At 47.9% G+C, this 17367-nt stretch overlaps 1 protein-coding gene across 1 annotated transcript in view; it reads right to left on the bottom strand.

The window, feature by feature from the left end:
- Window positions 1-17367, bottom strand: part of CENPI (centromere protein I) — a 526595-nt gene that overhangs the window by 399884 nt on the left and 109344 nt on the right. The gene's annotated exons all lie outside the window — the stretch shown is intronic.

Raw genomic sequence — 17367 nt, 5'->3', positions numbered from 1 at the left:
GTAATGCATTATCAGAGTACGCGGTCATCTCTGAACACCAGATTAAGGGGTCTATTTACTAGGCCTTGGACAGAGATAAAGTTGACAGAGATAAAGTTCCAGCCAACCAGCTCCTAACTGTCATTTTTCAAACACAGCCTGTGACATGGCAGTTAAGAGCTTATTGGCTGGTACTTCATCTCTGTACTAAGTCTTGGCTGTAGATTAAGTCGACATAGACCTCTAAGATTTAAGCTCTCACTGGAAAAATGATTGTCAAAATGCTCCCCTACACATACAGTAATGTGTGTTAAATAGATGAAAGCAGTGACCCTTAGCAAGTTTTCTAATGAGAAGAGTGAGGGGTATATACATATTGGAGTCAGTGTTAAAGATAATTTCCAGATGCATAGAACAGATGTAATGAGTATCATCCACATTGCAAGTGCTTGACATCCAAAGCAATTTTGTTAATATGATTACACTGAGCAATACGTGATCTCCACCCACAATTCACAATGCTGCAGGAGATTCACAAGTCACCAGCAACTACACCTGCACTGCATGCAGGGAACAAAATGCAGATATGCGTTTGTATACAAAGTTGCATGAATTAATGTGACCGACTTCCCCGCTCCAAACACTTGTTCAAATATCTGTCATCATCAGGGAGCGCTTTCTTCAACCCTATAATAAAGTAAAAATAGGATTTTAGATTACCCACCGGCAAAACCTTTTCTCGTAGAGGAAACTGGTGTTCACATTAGTACCATGGGGTATAGACTGGTCCACTAGGAGCAATGGGCACTTTAAGAAATCAATAGTGTGGGCTGGATCCTCCCTCTATAACCCTCCTACCAGACTCAGTCTAGAAACTGTGCCCGAGGAGACGGACATACTTCGAGAGAAGAATTTAACTGAACAGTGGGGAATCGAATCGAACCAGCACTCACAAACAAGAGGAAAGCCATGCTAACCAAACTGAACAGGAACAGCTGAACCAACATTACTTAACTAAGTAACAGGGCAGGAAACACAAAGCACTGGGCAGGCGCCAAGTATCCTCTACGGACTACGAGAAAAGGATTTATCGGTAGGTAATTAAAATCCTATTTTCTCTTACGTCATAGAGCACAGGTTCATGTTTTGCAGGTCACCTGTAGATTTTTAAAATGAGACAGTTGGTGATACACAGTGCATCTGCTGGGTGACATGGAAAACATGAACCGTGTGGGGTCCTGAGGACCAAGTTTGAGAACCACTGTCCTAGAGGATACTGGGGTCCACATTAGTACCAAGGGAATGTATCAAAGCTCCCAAACTGGATGGGAGAGTGCAGAGGTTCCTGCAGAACTGATTGACCAAACTGAAGATCCTCAGAGGTCAAAGTATCGAACTTGTAGAACTTAGCAAACGTGTTTGATCCTGACCAAGTAGCTGCTCGGCAGATCTGTAAAGCTGAGACACCCCGGGCAGCCGCCCAGGAAGAACCCACTGACCTAGTAGAGTGGGCCTGTACTTTCGGAACCAGCAATCCTGCTGATGAATAAACGTGCTGGATAGTAAGCCTGATCCAGCGAGCAATAGACTGCTTTGAAGCAGGACACCCAATCTTTTTGGGATCAGAGAACAAACAGCGAGTCAGATTATCTGTGACGAGCTGTCCTCTTCACGTAGATCCTCAAAGCCCTCACAACATCCAGGGACTTTGAGGTAGCAGAGGTGTCAGTAAGCACCGGAACCACAATAGGTTGGTTGATATGAAACGCAGACACCACCTTAAGAAGAAATTGCTGATGAGTTCTGAGTTCAGCTCTTGCTCAACTTCTGTAAGACAACGCCCACAGTTCAGACACATGCCTTGTGGAAGCCAAGGCCAACAGTGTAACAGTCTTCCACATAAGAAACTTAACGTCAACCTCCTATAAAGGTTCAAACCAGTCCAACTGCAGAAACCGATTGAACCTCAGGGAGGGAAGCCAATTGTTCCTGGAAGAAAATGGACAAGGCCGAAATCTGGACTTTCAAGGAGCCCAAACGTAGGCCCACATCCACACCTGACTGTAGAAAAAGGAGAAAACGTCCCAGTTGAAATTCCACTGCAGGAAAATTCCTGTTTTCACACCACAAGACATTTCTTTCCAAATACGGTGGTAATGTTTAGACGTTGCCCCCTTTCCTAGCTTGGATCAGGGTTGGAATAACCTTGTTCGGAATGCCTTTCCGGGCTAAAATCTGACGTTCAACTTCCATGCCGTCAAACGTAGCTGCGGTAAGTCTTGATAGACGAACGGCCCCTATTGCAGAAGATCCTCTCGCAGAGGTAGAGGCCACGGGTCCTCCAGGAGCAACTCCAGTAGATCCGCGTACCAGGCCCTTGTCAGCCAATCTGGAGCAATGAGAAACGCTTGAACCTTTTCCCTTTTTATTCTTTTGAGAATTCTTGGGATCAGTGGAAGAAGTGGGAACACGTAAACTATCTAATAAACCCATGGAGTTACCAGAGCGTCCACCGCCACTGCTTGTGGGTCCCTCGACCTGGAACAATAGCGCGTTTGCTTCTTGTTGAGACGAGATGCCATCATGTCTATCTGTGGAATTCCCCACCGACTTGTCAAGGACTCGAACACCTGCGGGTGAAGGCCCCACTCTCCTGGATGGAGGTAGTGTCTGCTGAGGAAGTCCGCTTCTTAGTTGTCTATTCCCGGAATGACGATTGCAGACAGCGCCACTGCGTGTCTTTTTGCCCAGAGGAGAATTTTTGTAACCTCTGACATTGCAGCTCTGTTCTTTGTTCCGCCCTGTCGGTTTATGTACGTTATGGCCGTCACATTGTCTGACTGAATCTGAACGGCTTGATCTTGAAGATGCGATGCATGTAGAGGGGCGTTGTACATGGAGCTTAATTCCAGAATGTTGATTGGAAAAATGGCTTCCTGACTTGACAATTTTCCTTGGAACTGTTCCCCGTGGGTGACTGCTCCCCAACCTCTGAGGCTTGCGTCAGTAGTTAGCACAATCCAATTTTGAATCCCGAACCATCGACCCCTCGGTCAGGTGAGAAGTCTGGAGCCACTATAGAAGAGAAATCCTGGCTTTTGGTGACAGACGTATCCTCTGGTGCAAGTGAACAAGTGATCCGGACCATTTGTCCAAGAGATCCAGCTGGACTGGCCTGCCATGAAACCTTCCTTACTGCAGAGCCTCGTAAGAGGCTACCATTTTCCACAGAAGGCGAATGCACAGATGCACAGATGCACCGATATCCGGGTTGGTTTTAGACATCCTGCACTATTGACTGGATTACCAATGCCTTTTCTAAGGGAAGGAACACCTTTTGTTCCTCCATATCCAGGATCATTCCTAGGTACGGAAGCCTCAGTGTTGGTTCCAGGTGGGATTTTGGTAGGTTCAGAATCCATCCGTGATCCTGGAGAAGTCTGGTTGAGAGGGCAATGCTGTCCAACAACCCTCTCCCTGGAAAGCGCTTTTATCAGCAGGTCGTCCAGTAATGGTATGATGTTCACTCCGTTTGCAGAGGAGAAACAATCTCTGCCATCCCCTTGGTAAAAACCCTTAGTGCCGTGGAGAGGCCAAACGGCAGGGCCTGATACTAGTAGTGACAGTCCTGCAGGGTAAACCTTCGACATGTCTGATGAGGCAGCCAAATCGAAAATGTGAAGGTACGCATCCTTGATGTCGAGACACCAGGAATTCCCCCTCCTCCAGACCTGAGATCACCGCTCTCAGAGACTCCATCTTGAATTTGAACACCCATAGGTACGGGTTCAGTGACTTGAGCTTTAAAATGGGCCTTACCGAACCGTTCGGTTTCGGTACTACAAACCGGTTGGAATAATAACTCTTGTTTTGTAGGTGTAGTGGAACTGGAACAATGACCTGAGTCTGTACCAGTTTTTGAATCGCTGCCTGCAAAGTCAAACCTGCTTCTGGAGAAGCTGGTAAGCCGGATTTGAAGAATCTGGTAGGTGGGACTTCCTGAAATTCCAGTCTGTATCCCTGTGCTATAAGCTCTTTGACCAAAGTATCTTGACATGTCACCCATATGTGACTGAACTAACGTAACCGGGCTACCACCTGCCTGTCTTCCAGGCAGTGCAGTCCACCATCATGCTGAAGGCTTTGAGGAAGCAGATCTGGAGGTCTGTTCATGAGAACCTGCAGCCGTGGGTTTTCTTTTACCGCCTTGGAAGGTTGTAGAAGAACCTTTGGATTTTCCTTTAAATATTGCAGTCCGAAAGGACTGCAGAGTTTGAGCAGAGTAGGTTTTCCTATCTGGGGTTGCTGCGGAAGGAAGCTATGTAGACTTACCCGCCGTAGCCTTTGATATCCACGAATCAAATTCATCTCCAAAAAGAGCCTCACCCATGAATGGTAGGCTTTCCACGCCTTTCCTGGAATCCGCAGTCCACTGGCGTAGCCACAAGCCTCTGCGTGCTGACACTGCCATGGCATTGGTGCGTGTGTTGAGCAAACCAATTTCCTTTAAGGCCTCCACCATAAAGTTAGAAGAATCCTGAATATGCTGTAGGAGTAAAATAATCTCCCCCCTGGGTAAGGAATCTAAGCTGTCAATTAGTTTACCTGACCACTTAGCAATGGCCCTAGTGATCCATGCACAAGCAATAGTGGGTCTCTGGGCCACCCCAGCCGCAGTGTATAAAGATTTGAGAGTGGTCTCGATCTTGCGGTCAGCTGCGTCCTTTAAGGATGCGGTCCCAGGAACCGGTAAGACTATATTACGCAACAACCTGGACACTGATGCGTCCACAATTGGCGGGGTTTTCCCATTTCTTCCTATCCTCCGCAGGAAAGGAAAAGGAAGAAATCGGCCTTTAGGGATCTAAAACTGTCAGGGTTCACCCATATCTCCTCAAACATGGCATTTAATTCTTTTGAATTTAGTGTTAAAATAAGATGCCTCTTCTACATCTTCAGTCTTGTCAGGAATATGTAGGACAGATCTGATAGCCTAATGAGGGCCTGTATATGCTGTGACAGGACAGCATCCCCCCACTCGCATCCACTTCACCCTTCTCTGGATCCGACGTGTCAGGATCACTATCACCCTGTATGATTTGGGTCAGAGTACGCTTTTGTGGGCAAACGGCAAGAGTGTGGGGAGCTGGCATGGGAGCTGAATCTCTATATTTCAGGTCATCCATAGACTGCCGTAAGAATTTTGTCTCATTCTCAGTATGAAACAGATTAGTAGAAACATTTGAAATCATCCCTTTAATGGAGGCCAACCATGGGGGTTCAGCCCCACTGGACTGGGATCGAGTCCCCAGGGGATGAGAGACATTCCGCTGTACAAGACAGTCCCTGGACATGATTGTAAAGGGACACATACACACACGTGAGAACTCCGTATATGTAGGCAGGGTCCTCAGAGACACATATCAGAGCCAGCCACACAGCGCCCCTTCTAGTAAGGTAAAACTTGGCTGGGGCGCACAGAAATAAGCACCTTAGTAGTGGTTATAATCTTAAACTTGCTCCCGCCCTTCACTAAGACCCCCTGGTACCACTGCGGAGACTGAGTCCTTGTGGAGGACCTGCATATCTCAGGGAATGCTGCCAGTATGAGCTGCAGAGGGAAATGGCGCTGGTGCCGCCATTCCCGCCGGTGCCCAGTTAACCGGGACGCCGGCGTTGTACTCGCCACTCTTAATCTTCTGGCTGTTAGGGAGTGGCGGTGTGCTGCAAGAGGGTACGCTGCGCCGTGGTGGTGTGGCTTGCGAATGGCTCCCTCAGGAGCTCAGTGTCCTGTCAGCAGAGAAACGAAACCATTAACTTTAAGGAACTTGGGCCGTTCTCCCCCCTAAGTCTAAAGAAGCAGTCAGGATGTTGCCAAACAGACCTGACTGAAAATAAATAGGATTTTAAATTACCTACCGGTAAATCCTTTTCTCGTAGTCCGTAGAGGATGCTGGGGTCCATATTAGTACCATGGTTTATAGATGGGTCCACCAGGAGCTATTGGCACTTTAAGAGTTTAATAGTGTGGGCTGGCTCCTCCCTCTATGCCCCTCCTACCAGACTCAGTCTAGAAACTGTGCCCGAGGAGACGACCTACTTCGAGAGAAGGAATTACACAGATAGTGGCGAGATTCATACCAACTCACACAACAGAAAAATCCGGCTAACATGCCGGAAAAAAATAACGCAGAACCAGGCCGTACTGAACTATAAAACCAACGCAGGAAAACGCAGCGCTGGGCGGGCGCCCAGCATCCTCTACGGACTACGAGAGGAGGATTTACCGGTAGGTAATTAAAATCCTATTTTCTCTTACGGCCTAGAGGATGCTGGGGTCTATATTAGTACCATGAGGATGTACCAAAGCTCCCAAAACGGGAGGGAGAGCGCGTAGGCTCCTGCAAGACTGCTTGACCAAACTTGGTCATCAGAGGCCAAAGTATCGAACTTGTAAAACTTGGCAAATGTGTTCGACCCAGACCAAGTAGCAGCTCGGCAAAGCTGTAAAGCCGAGACACCCCGGGCAGCCACCCAGGAAGAACCCACTTTACGAGTAGAGTGGGCCTTAACCGTTTTCGGACACGGCAATCATGCCGTAGAATACGCATGCTGTATAGTGAACCTGATCCAGCGCAAAATTTACTGCTTAGGAGCAGGACACCCAATTTTCTTGGGATCGTAGAGGTCAAAGAGAGTCCGTCTTTCTTTCTATGACGAGCTGTCCTCTTCGCATAGATCTTCAAAGCCCTGACAACATCCAAAGCCTTTTGAAGCAATTGAGGAGTCAGTAGCCACTTGCACCACAATAGGTTGGTTGATATGGAAAGCCGATACAACCTTAGGCAGGAACGGTGGACGAGTCCTAAGTTCCGCCCTGTCTTCACGGAAGATCAGATAAGGGCTTTTACAAGATAAAGCCCCAATTCCGACACGCGTCGGGCAGAAGCCAAGGTCAACAAAGTGACCGCCTTCCACTTAAGAAACTTGATGTCAGCCTCCAGTAGAGGCTCAAACCAAGCTGGTTGTAAGAACTGCAACACCACATCTAGATCCCAGGGTGCCCTTGGCGCCACAAAGGGAGGCTGGATGTGCAGAACCCCTTTTAAAAAGGTCTGCACCTCAGGAAGGACAGCCAATTGTTTTTGAAAAAAAGATGGACAAAACAGATCTGGACCTTGATGGATCCTAATCTCAGGCCCACATCCACTCCTGCCTGCAGAAAAAGGAGAAAACATTCAAGTTGAAACTCCACCGCAGGAAATTTTCTTGATTCACACCAAGAAACATTTCTTCCAAATACGGTGGTAATGTTAAGACGTTACCCCCTTCCTAGCCTGAATCAGAGTAGGAATGACCTCACTCGGGATATCTTTCCGAGCTAAGATCTGGCGCTCAACCGCCATGCCGTCAAACGTAGCCATGGTAAGTCTTGATAGGCGAACGGCCCCTGCAGTAGCAGATCCTCCCAAAGAGATAAGGGCTTTGTATCTTCCAGCAGAAGAGCCAGTAGATCCGCATACCAAGCCCTCCTTGGCCAGTCCGGAGCAATGAGGATTGCCAGAACCTTTGTTCTTCTTACCAGCTGAAGAACCTTTGGAATCAGGAAGTGGAGGGAACACATACACTGACGGGAACACCCACGGAGTTACCAGTGCGTCCACTGCCTGAGGGTCTCTTGACCGGGAACAGTACCTCACCAGCTTCTGGTGAGGCGAGAGGCCATCATGTCTATGTGAAGAACCCCCCACCAACTGGTTACCTCCTCGAACACCTCCGGATGGAGGCCCCACTCCCCTGGATGGAGATAGTGTCTGCTGAGAAAGTCTGTTTCCCAGATGTCTACTCCCGGAATGAAGATTGCTGACACCGCTACAGCGTGCCTTTCCGCCCAGAGGAAGATTCTTAACACCTCTGACATAGCAGCCCCGCTCTTCGTTCCGCCCTGTCGGTTTATGTAGGCTACAGTGGTCACGTTGTCCGACTGCACCTGAACAGCCCGATCCTGTAGAAGGTGTGCTGCTTGCTGAAGGCCATTGTATATGGCCCTTAGCTCCAGGATGTTTATTGGGAGAAGGGATTCTTGATTCAACCAGCTTCCCTGAAAGGTTTCCCCCAGAGCGACTGCTCCCCAACCTCTTAGACTTGCATCTGTGGTTAAAAGGATCCAGTCCTGAATTCCAAACCTTCGGCCTTCCAGGAGGTGCGGAAGTTGTAACCACCAGAGGAGTGAAATCCTGGCTTTCGTAGACAGGCGTATCCTCTTGTGCATGTGTAGGTGAGAGCCAGACCACTGTTCCAATAGGTCCAGCTGAAACAGTCGAGCGTGAAACCTGCTGTATTGCAGAGCCTCGTAGGTGGCAACCATCTTCCCCAGAAGGCAGATGCATTGATGAACCGATACCGGGGTAGGCTTTAAGACATCCCGGACCATTGTTTGAATCACCAATGCTTTCTCCACCAGGAGAAAAACCCCTCTGCACTTACGTGTCGAGGATCATTCCCAGGAAAGACAGCCTCCTTGTCGGCCTAAGATGAGACTTTGGAAGGTTCAGGATCCAACCATGCTTCCTGAGCAGCTGTCGTGAGCACAATGGATTGCAACAACCATTCCCTGGACGACGCCTTGATTAGGAGTTCGTCCAGATATGGAATTATGTTCACCCCCTGTATGCGGAGGAGAACCATCATCTCCGCCATCACCTTGGTGCTGTGGAGAGGCCAAACAGCAGCGCCTGGAACTGATAGTGATCGTTCAACAGTGCAAACCTGAGATATGCTTGATGCGGCGACCAAATGGGAATGTGGAGGTAAGCATCCTTGATGTCAAGTGACACCAGTAACTCCCCCTCTGTCAGTCCTGAGATGTCAGCTCTCAGAGATTCCATCTTGAATTTGAACTCCCTGAGATAAGGGTTCAAAGACTTTAAGTTTAGAATAGGCCGTACCGAACCATCCGGTTTTGGTACCACAAACAGGTTCGAATAATAACCTTTGTTCCACTGCTGAGGTGGAACTGGAACAATGACCTCTGACATCAATTTTCTGATGGCCTCCAGAAGAATTGTTCTGTCCGCCAGCAGAGCTGGTAAGCCTGACTTGCAGAAACGGTGAGGTGGGGGATCTTGAAGCTCCAGTCTGTACCCCCTGGACACTATATCCAGGACCCAGGGGTCCAGGCCAGACGACACCCAGATGTGGCTGAACTGCTGGAGTCTTGCCCCCACCTGACCTTCCTCCAGGCCTAGCTGTCCAGGGGTATCAGAAGCGGCCTTCTGGGTTTGGGAACCCGCAAGAGCAGGTTTCTTTCCTTTGGCACGACCACCTCTGAAGGAGGTATTCGAAGGCTTGTTCTTGCTAGACCTCGCGGGCCAAAAGGATTGACGTGGCTGGTGTAAAAGGCTTCTTCGTAGCTGGTGCAGCTGAGGGGAGAAAAGGAGACTTACACGCGGTAGCTGTGGCAATCCACGCATCCAGTGCCTCCCCAAAGAGAACCTGAGCTGTATAGGGTAGGCACTCCACACTCTTTCTGGATTCCGTGTCCGCAGACCATTGGCGCAGCCAGAGACCCCTGCGAGCCGAGACGGACATGGAGGAGATCCCCGCAGCCATGGAACCCAGGTCCTTCATGAAATTTACCAGGAGCCCTGCAGAATCCTGAATATGGCGTAAAAATAAATCAACGTCACCTCTATCCAGCGAAGCAGACTCCTCCTGCAGAGTGATTGACCACCTGGCAAAAGCTTTTGCAATCCAATCACAGGCTCTAGTAGGCCGTAATATAGCCCCGGAAGCCGTGTAAATGGATTTTAGCGTAGCATCCAACTTGCGATCTGCCGGGTCCTTCAACGCGGTAGATCCCGGGATTGGCAACACCACCTGTTTAGACAGCCTGGAGACAGAGGCGTCGACTATCGGCGGGGACTCCCATGTCTTTCTATCTTCCTCTGGGAAGAGAAAAGCAACCAAGACCCTCTTTGGGATTTGAAATTTCTTTTCCGTAGTTTCCCAGGCTTTCAAAGATAGCATTTAATTCTTTGGATGCCAGGAAGGTGAGAGGGGGCTTTTTATCTGTAAAAAAGGCCTCCTCCACCTGCTCAGAAGCTGTGTCAGAAATATGTAAAACATCCCTTACAGCTTCACTCATCAACTGCACCCCCTTAGCAAGTGATGCTGTCCCCCTCGACACATCCGTGTCACTGTCTGCAGTGTCAGAGTCGGTGTCCGTGTCATCCTGCATAAGCATTTGAAGTGCACGTTTCTGAGAATGTACCGCAGGGGACCCCGAGGAAGCAGTATCAGACCACACAACCATAGAGGATTGTAGGATCTGAGTGGCATGCTCAGTCCTAGCAACGCTATCAGAAATCTGAGAAATAGTCCCCCTCAGAGAGACTAACCATTCTGGCCCTCAAGCCGGGATCTGCGCTACAACAGTGCAATCCTGATTACATGGTATGGAGTCTTCCTGGGAAAACAAATCCTCTGCAGCATTTGAAACAGTGTCCCTAGATATGTCACACACACCAAACACCCCACAAACACAAAGGGTATTCACTAGACAGAGTTTCCCCCCCAAGAATGGCAGAGACACACAGAGATTGGAGCCAACCCACACACAGCACTATTAGAGGTATAGGGAGACCCTAACCAGCGCTGACTGTGTCCCTTAATAGGTGACACAGCCTAAATACAGCCTCCCCTCCCTTCTACAACCCCCTGGTACCGTACAGATAGCTGGAGTTGCTCTGGAGGGACCTGGACATCCACTGGCAGTGATTGCAGGCAGGAAAAATGGCGCTGAACGCTGTTGGGTCCGCTCTGAGAAGCGCCGCTCCTTCAATGGCGCTGCCCAGCTATACCCAAGGGTAGTACCTTCACAACTCATGTATGTTTTCCTATACTGTTGAGTACTGTGACTCAATAAAATTTGTTAACATACGTCTCCTTTAGTCCTATACCTCATTAATAGTAACCTTTTTTACTCACTCATACAACAGACCCGATTGCTATACATTATAACTATTTAAAGACAGTTATTAGCACAGGTCTACAGATATTATATGTTCTTCAGCCCTACACCTAGTGCAACAGCTCTATCTGACATGTCCGCACACACACAAGTCATCAGCATAGCCAGCAATTTCTTCTACACATCTGCACTCAACTTCACCTACATGCCAATACCGAACTGGCGCAGTTACACACCATCAAATTGCAGCTGCAAATGGGTTGTGTACAACTAGTGTGCTTGGCTATGGAGCCAAGATCCAGCTGTAGAAACAGACTTGCATACAATTCTGAATTCACCTCTTCGTGAACACAACCAGCTCCAGAGGGAAAAGTACAAGTAAAAAATTTGTCGGATTCTTCGGCTTTAGTCTTCATTTTTACATAAGTTTTATGCCAAGCAGAAGGAAAAACGATATTTATGGTAAGAACTTACCGTTGTTAAATCTTTCTGCGAGGTACACTGGGCTCCACAAGGATTAACATCGGGATGTAGAGTAGGCTCTTGATCCGAGGCACCAACAGGCTCAAAGCTTTGACTGTTCCCAAGATGTACAGTGCCACCTCCTCTATAACCCCGCCTCCGTGCACAGGAGCTCAGTTTCGTTAACAAGCCCAATGTAGTAGCAGGTACCAGAGACAATCACTCGTAGCCAATTACACTCCTGAGGGTGTCAGCTCACTCCTGAGGGTGTCAGCGGCAATGCCATAACAACCCAAAGAAGCCAAGTGTGTCAGGGTGGGCGACTTGTGGAGCCCAGTGTACCTCACAGAAAGATTTAACAACGGTAAGTACTTACCATAAATCTCATTTTCTGCTGCGGGGTACACTGGGCTCCACAAGGATTAACATTGGGGATGTCCTAAAGCAGTTCCTTATGGGAGCAGACGCACTGTAGCGGGCACAAGAACCCGGCGTCCAAAGGAAGCATCCTGGGAGGCGGAAGTATCGAAGGCATAGAACCTAATGAACGTGTTCCCAGAGGACCACGTAGACGCTTTGCACAATTGTTCAAGGGTCGAACCACAGTGGACCGCCCAAGAAGGTCCAACCGACAGAGTAGAATGGGTTTTGATGGTAGCGGGAACCGGACGACCAGCCTGTACATAAGTCTGCTTGGAAGCAGGCCAGCCACGTTTGTGAAAACCAAACATGAAAAGAGAATCAGATTTCCTAATGGAGGATGTTCTCTTCACATAGATACGGAGAGCCCGTACTACATCCAAAGACCGCTCTTTGGTAGACAACTCAGGAGAATTAAAGGCCGGAACCACAATCTCCTGGTTAAGGTGGAAGGAAGACACCACCTTGGGTAAATAACCTGACCGTGTTCTAAGAACCGCCCGGTCACGGTGAAAAATCAAATAGGGAGACTCACAGGATAAGGCACCCAAGTCAGAGAACCTTCTAGCTGAAGCAATAGCCAGCAAAAAATAAGATTTTACTCACTGGTAAATCTATTTCTCGTAGTCCGTAGTGGATGCTGGGGACTCCGTAAGGACCATGGGGAATAGACGGGCTCCGCAGGAGACTGGGCACTCTAAGAAAGATTTAGTACTACTGGTGTGCACTGGCTCCACCCTCTATGCCCCTCCTCCAGACCTCAGTTAAGGAAACTGTGCCTGGAAGAGCTGACATTACAAGGAAAGGATTTTGGAATCCAGGGTACGACTCATACCAGCCACACCAATCACACCGTATAACTTGTGATAACATACCCAGTTAACAGTATGAACAACAAAGCATCTACCACGGATGCCAACATAACATAACCCTTTATTAAGCAATAACTATATACACGTATTGCAGAAAGTCCGCACTTGGGATGGGCGCCCAGCATCCACTACGGACTACGAGAAATAGATTAACCGGTGAGTAAAATCTTATTTTCTCTAACGTCCTAGTGGATGCTGGGGACTCCGTAAGGACCATGGGGATTATACCAAAGCTCCCAAACGGGCGGGAGAGTGCGGATGACTCTGCAGCACCGAATGAGCAAACACAAGGTCCTCCTCAGCCAGGGTATCAAACTTGTAGAACTTTGCAAAGGTGTTTGAACCCGACCAAGTAGCTGCTCGGCAAAGCTGTAATGCCGAGACCCCTCGGGCAGCCGCCCAAGAAGAGCCCACCTTCCTTGTGGAATGGGCTTTTACTGATTTTGGAGGCAGCAAGCCAGCCGCAGAATGAGCCTGCTGAATCGTATTACAGATCCAGCGAGCCATAGTTTGCTTTGAAGCAGGAGCAGCCAGCTTGTTGGATGCATACAGGATAAACAGCGAGTCAGTTTTCCTGACTCCAGCCGTTCTGGCTACATAAATCTTCAAAGCCCTGACTACATCTAGTAACTTGGAATCCTCCAAGTCACAAGTAGCCGCAGGCACCACAATAGGTTGGTTCAAATGAAAAGATGACACCACCTTTGGCAGAAATTGCGGACGAGTCCGTAATTCTGCCCTGTCCATATGGAAAACCAGATAGGGGCTTTTACATGACAAAGCCGCCAATTCTGACACACGCCTAGCCAACGCTAAGGCCAATAGCATGACCACTTTCCACGTGAGATATTTTAACTCCACGGTCTTAAGTGGCTCAAACCAGTGAGATTTCAGGAAACTCAACACCACGTTAAGATCCCAAGGTGGCACAAAAGGGGGCTGAATATGCAGCACTCCCTTTACAAACGTCTGAACATCAGGTAGAGAAGCTAGTTTTTTATGAAAGAAAATGGATAGGGCCGAAATCTGGACCTTAATGGACCCCAATTTTAGGCCCAAAGTCACTCCCGACTGTAGGAAGTGAAGGAAACGGCCCAGCTGGAATTCCTCTGTAGTGCATTCCTGGCCTCACACCCAGCAACATATTTTCGCCGTATACGGTGATAATGTTTAGCCGTCACGTCCTTCCTAGCCTTTATCCGCGTAGGAATAACCTCATCCGGAATCCCTTTTTTCTACTAGGATCCGGCGTTCAACCGCCATGCCTTACCGCAGCTGCGGTAAGTCTTGGAACAGACAAGGTCCCTGCTGCAACAGATCCTGCCCTAGAGGCAGAGGCCATGGGTCCTCTGTGAGCATTTCTTGCAGCTCTGGATACCAAGTCCTTCTTGGCCAATCCGGAACAAAGAGTATTGTTCTCACTCCTCTTTTCCTTATGATTCTCAGCATCTTGGGTAAGAGAGGAAGAGGAGGAAACACATAAACCGACTGGAACACCCACGGTGTCACCAGTGCGTCTACAGCTATCGCCTGAGAGTCTCTTGACCTGGCGCAATACCTCTGTAGCTTTTTGTTGAGGCGGGATGCCATCATGTCCACCTGTGGCAGTTCCCACCGACCTACAATCTGCGCGAAGACTTCTTGATAAATTCCCCCCTCTCCCGGGTGGAGGTCGTGCCTGCTGAGGAAGTCTGCTTCCCAGTTGTCCACTCCCGGAATGAACACTGCTGACAGTGCTCGTACGTGATTTTCCGCCCATCGAAGAATTCTGGTGGCTTCTCGCCACCCTGCTCCTTGTGCCACCTTGGCGGTTTACATGAGCCACTGCGGTGATGTTGTCTGATTGGATCAGCACCGATTGGTTGCGAAGCAGGGTCTCCGCTTGACTTAGGGCGTTGTATATGGCCCTTAGTTCCAGGATATTGATGTGAAGGCAAGTCTCCTGACTTGACCACAGCCCTTGGAAACTTCTTCCCTGAGTGACTGCCCCCCACCCTCGGAGGCTTGCATCCGTGGTCACCAGGACCCAGTCCTAAATGCCGAACCTGCAGCCCTCGAGAGGGTGAGTACTCTGCAGCCACCACAGGAGAGACACCCTGGCCCCGGGGGATAGGGTGATTAACCGATGCATCTAAGGATGTGATCCGGACCACTTTGTCCAGTAAGTCCCATTAGAAGGTCCTCTCATGGAACCTGCCGAAAGGAATGGCCTCGTATGATGCCACCAGCATTCCCAGGACTCGAGTGCAGTGATGCACTGACACCTGTTTTGGTTTTAATAGATTCCTGACCAGTGTCACGAGCTCCTGAGCTCTCTCTATCGGGAGATAAACCCCCATTCCGGTCTGTGTCTAGGATCATGCCTAGGAGAGGCAGATGCGCTGAAGGAACCCACTGCGACTTTGGACTATATAGAATCCAACCGTGTTGCCGTTACACTTCCAGAGAAAGTGATACGCTGTTCAGCCACTGCTCTCTTGATCTCGCTTTTATGAGGAGATCGTCCAAGTACGTGATAATAGTGACACCTTGCTTCCGCAGGAGCACCATCATTTCCGCCATTACCTTGGTGAATATTCTCGGGGCCGTGGAGAGACCAAACGGCAACGTCTGAAATTGGTAGTGACAATCCCGTACCGCAATTCTGAGGTACGCCTGATGAGGTGGATAAATGGGGACATGAAGGCATGCCTCCTTTATGTCCCGAGTCACGATAAAATCTTCCCCTTTCAGGCTTGTAACGACCGCTCTTAGCGATTCCATCTTGAACTTGAACCTTTTGAGGTATATGTGTAGGGATTTTAAATTCAATATGGGTCTGACCGAACCGTCTGGTTTCGGGACTACCACATGGTCGAATAATAACCCCCTCCTTGTCGAAGGAGGAGAACCTTGACCACCACCTGTTGAAGATACAATTTGTTAATGGTTTCCCTCTCGTGGGGGGAAGCCGGCAGGGCCGTCAGTGAGGAGGCATCTTCTCAAAGTCCAGCTTGTATCCCTGAGACACAATATCTATAGCCCAGGGATCTAACAGGGAGTGAACCCACTTGTTGCAGAACTTACGAAAACGTGCCCCCACCGGGCCTAGCTCCGACTATGGAGCACCAGTGACATGCGGTGGATTTTCATAGAGGCCGGGGAGGACTTCTGTTCCTGGGAACTAGCTGTGTTGTGCAGTTTCTTTCCTCTGGCCCCACCTCTAGCAAGAAAGGACGCACCACGGACTTTCTCGTTTCTTTGTTCGAAAAGCTGCATTTGATGACGTGCTTTCCTAGGCTGTGCAGTAATATAAGGCAAAATATCCGAATTACCAGCTATAGCCGTGGAGACCAGGTCCGAGAACCCTTCTCCACACAATCCTCAGCCTTCCATATGCCACTTAAGTTGGCATCATCTGTCCATTGCATATTCTACAGGACACGTCAAGTAGAAATCGACATAGCTTTGACTCTAGGACCCAGTATACTCATGTCTCTTTGGGCATGTTTGATTATATATATATATATATATATATATATATATATATATATATATCTCTTAAGACAGCAACTTTAATATATATATATATATATATATATATATATATATATATATAACACACACACACATCTCTCTCTCTATCTATCTATCTATATATATATATATATATATATATATATATAAAATGTATGAGCGCAAAGGACAAGGAAAGGTTAAAAGTCCCGTGGAACTACAAGTCCCAGGCTGAACAAGAATCAACAGTTTCCCACAATCACTGACACCCAGTCTCACTGGTCGATTAGTCTTTATCAGTGTGCACCTCTGGGATTTACAGCTGTCGCTTCCCCACCAGAGACCCGATTCCGGACAGGTAATGATCCTGCCAATAGTGCATTAAAAGTGTAACAATTTATTTATAACACATCCAAATACGATGATCAAATAAAACCCGTACCATAAAAGGCGGTTAAACCACCGCTTGTATAACCAGCATGAAATTATCCCACAATACAACTCAGCATACGTGATTCAGTATCCATACGTCAGACCACACCCATACGCGTTTCGTCATCAGACTTAGTCAGTGGGCCCACTGACGAAGTCTGATGACGAAACGCGTATGGGCGTGGTCTGACATATATAAATAAATTGTTATAAATAATTGTTACACTTTTAATGCACTATTGGCGCTCCCTGCTTCTTTCAAAATTTCTCGATATATATATATATATATATATATATATATATATATATATATATATATATATATATATAGAGAGAGAGATATATATATAGAGATATATATATATAGAGATATATATATAGAGATATATATATATAGAGATATATAGAGATATATATATATATATATATATATAGATATATATATATATATATATATATATATATATATATATATATAGATATATATAGATATAGATATATATAGATATATTTATTTATTTATATTAGGGTCACAATTTCTGCTGATAAGGTACCTCCACGCCGCCCCAGCGCTATAAACCCATGCCGACACAATCGCCGGTCTGAGTAGTGTACCAGAATGTGCACGCTATCTGCAGGATCCCTGAGAATAGCTAGGGCTACCTTCTGTGCAAACGTGACACCCTAGGGGAAGATTCCCATCACATCCTGGCCCTAGTGGGGAAAGGATACTGC

This window comes from Pseudophryne corroboree, chromosome 8 (genome assembly GCF_028390025.1).
Source record: "Pseudophryne corroboree isolate aPseCor3 chromosome 8, aPseCor3.hap2, whole genome shotgun sequence".
In the NCBI taxonomy this organism is placed as follows: domain Eukaryota; kingdom Metazoa; phylum Chordata; class Amphibia; order Anura; family Myobatrachidae; genus Pseudophryne; species Pseudophryne corroboree.
This window is presented reverse-complemented; position numbering and strand designations above follow the sequence as displayed.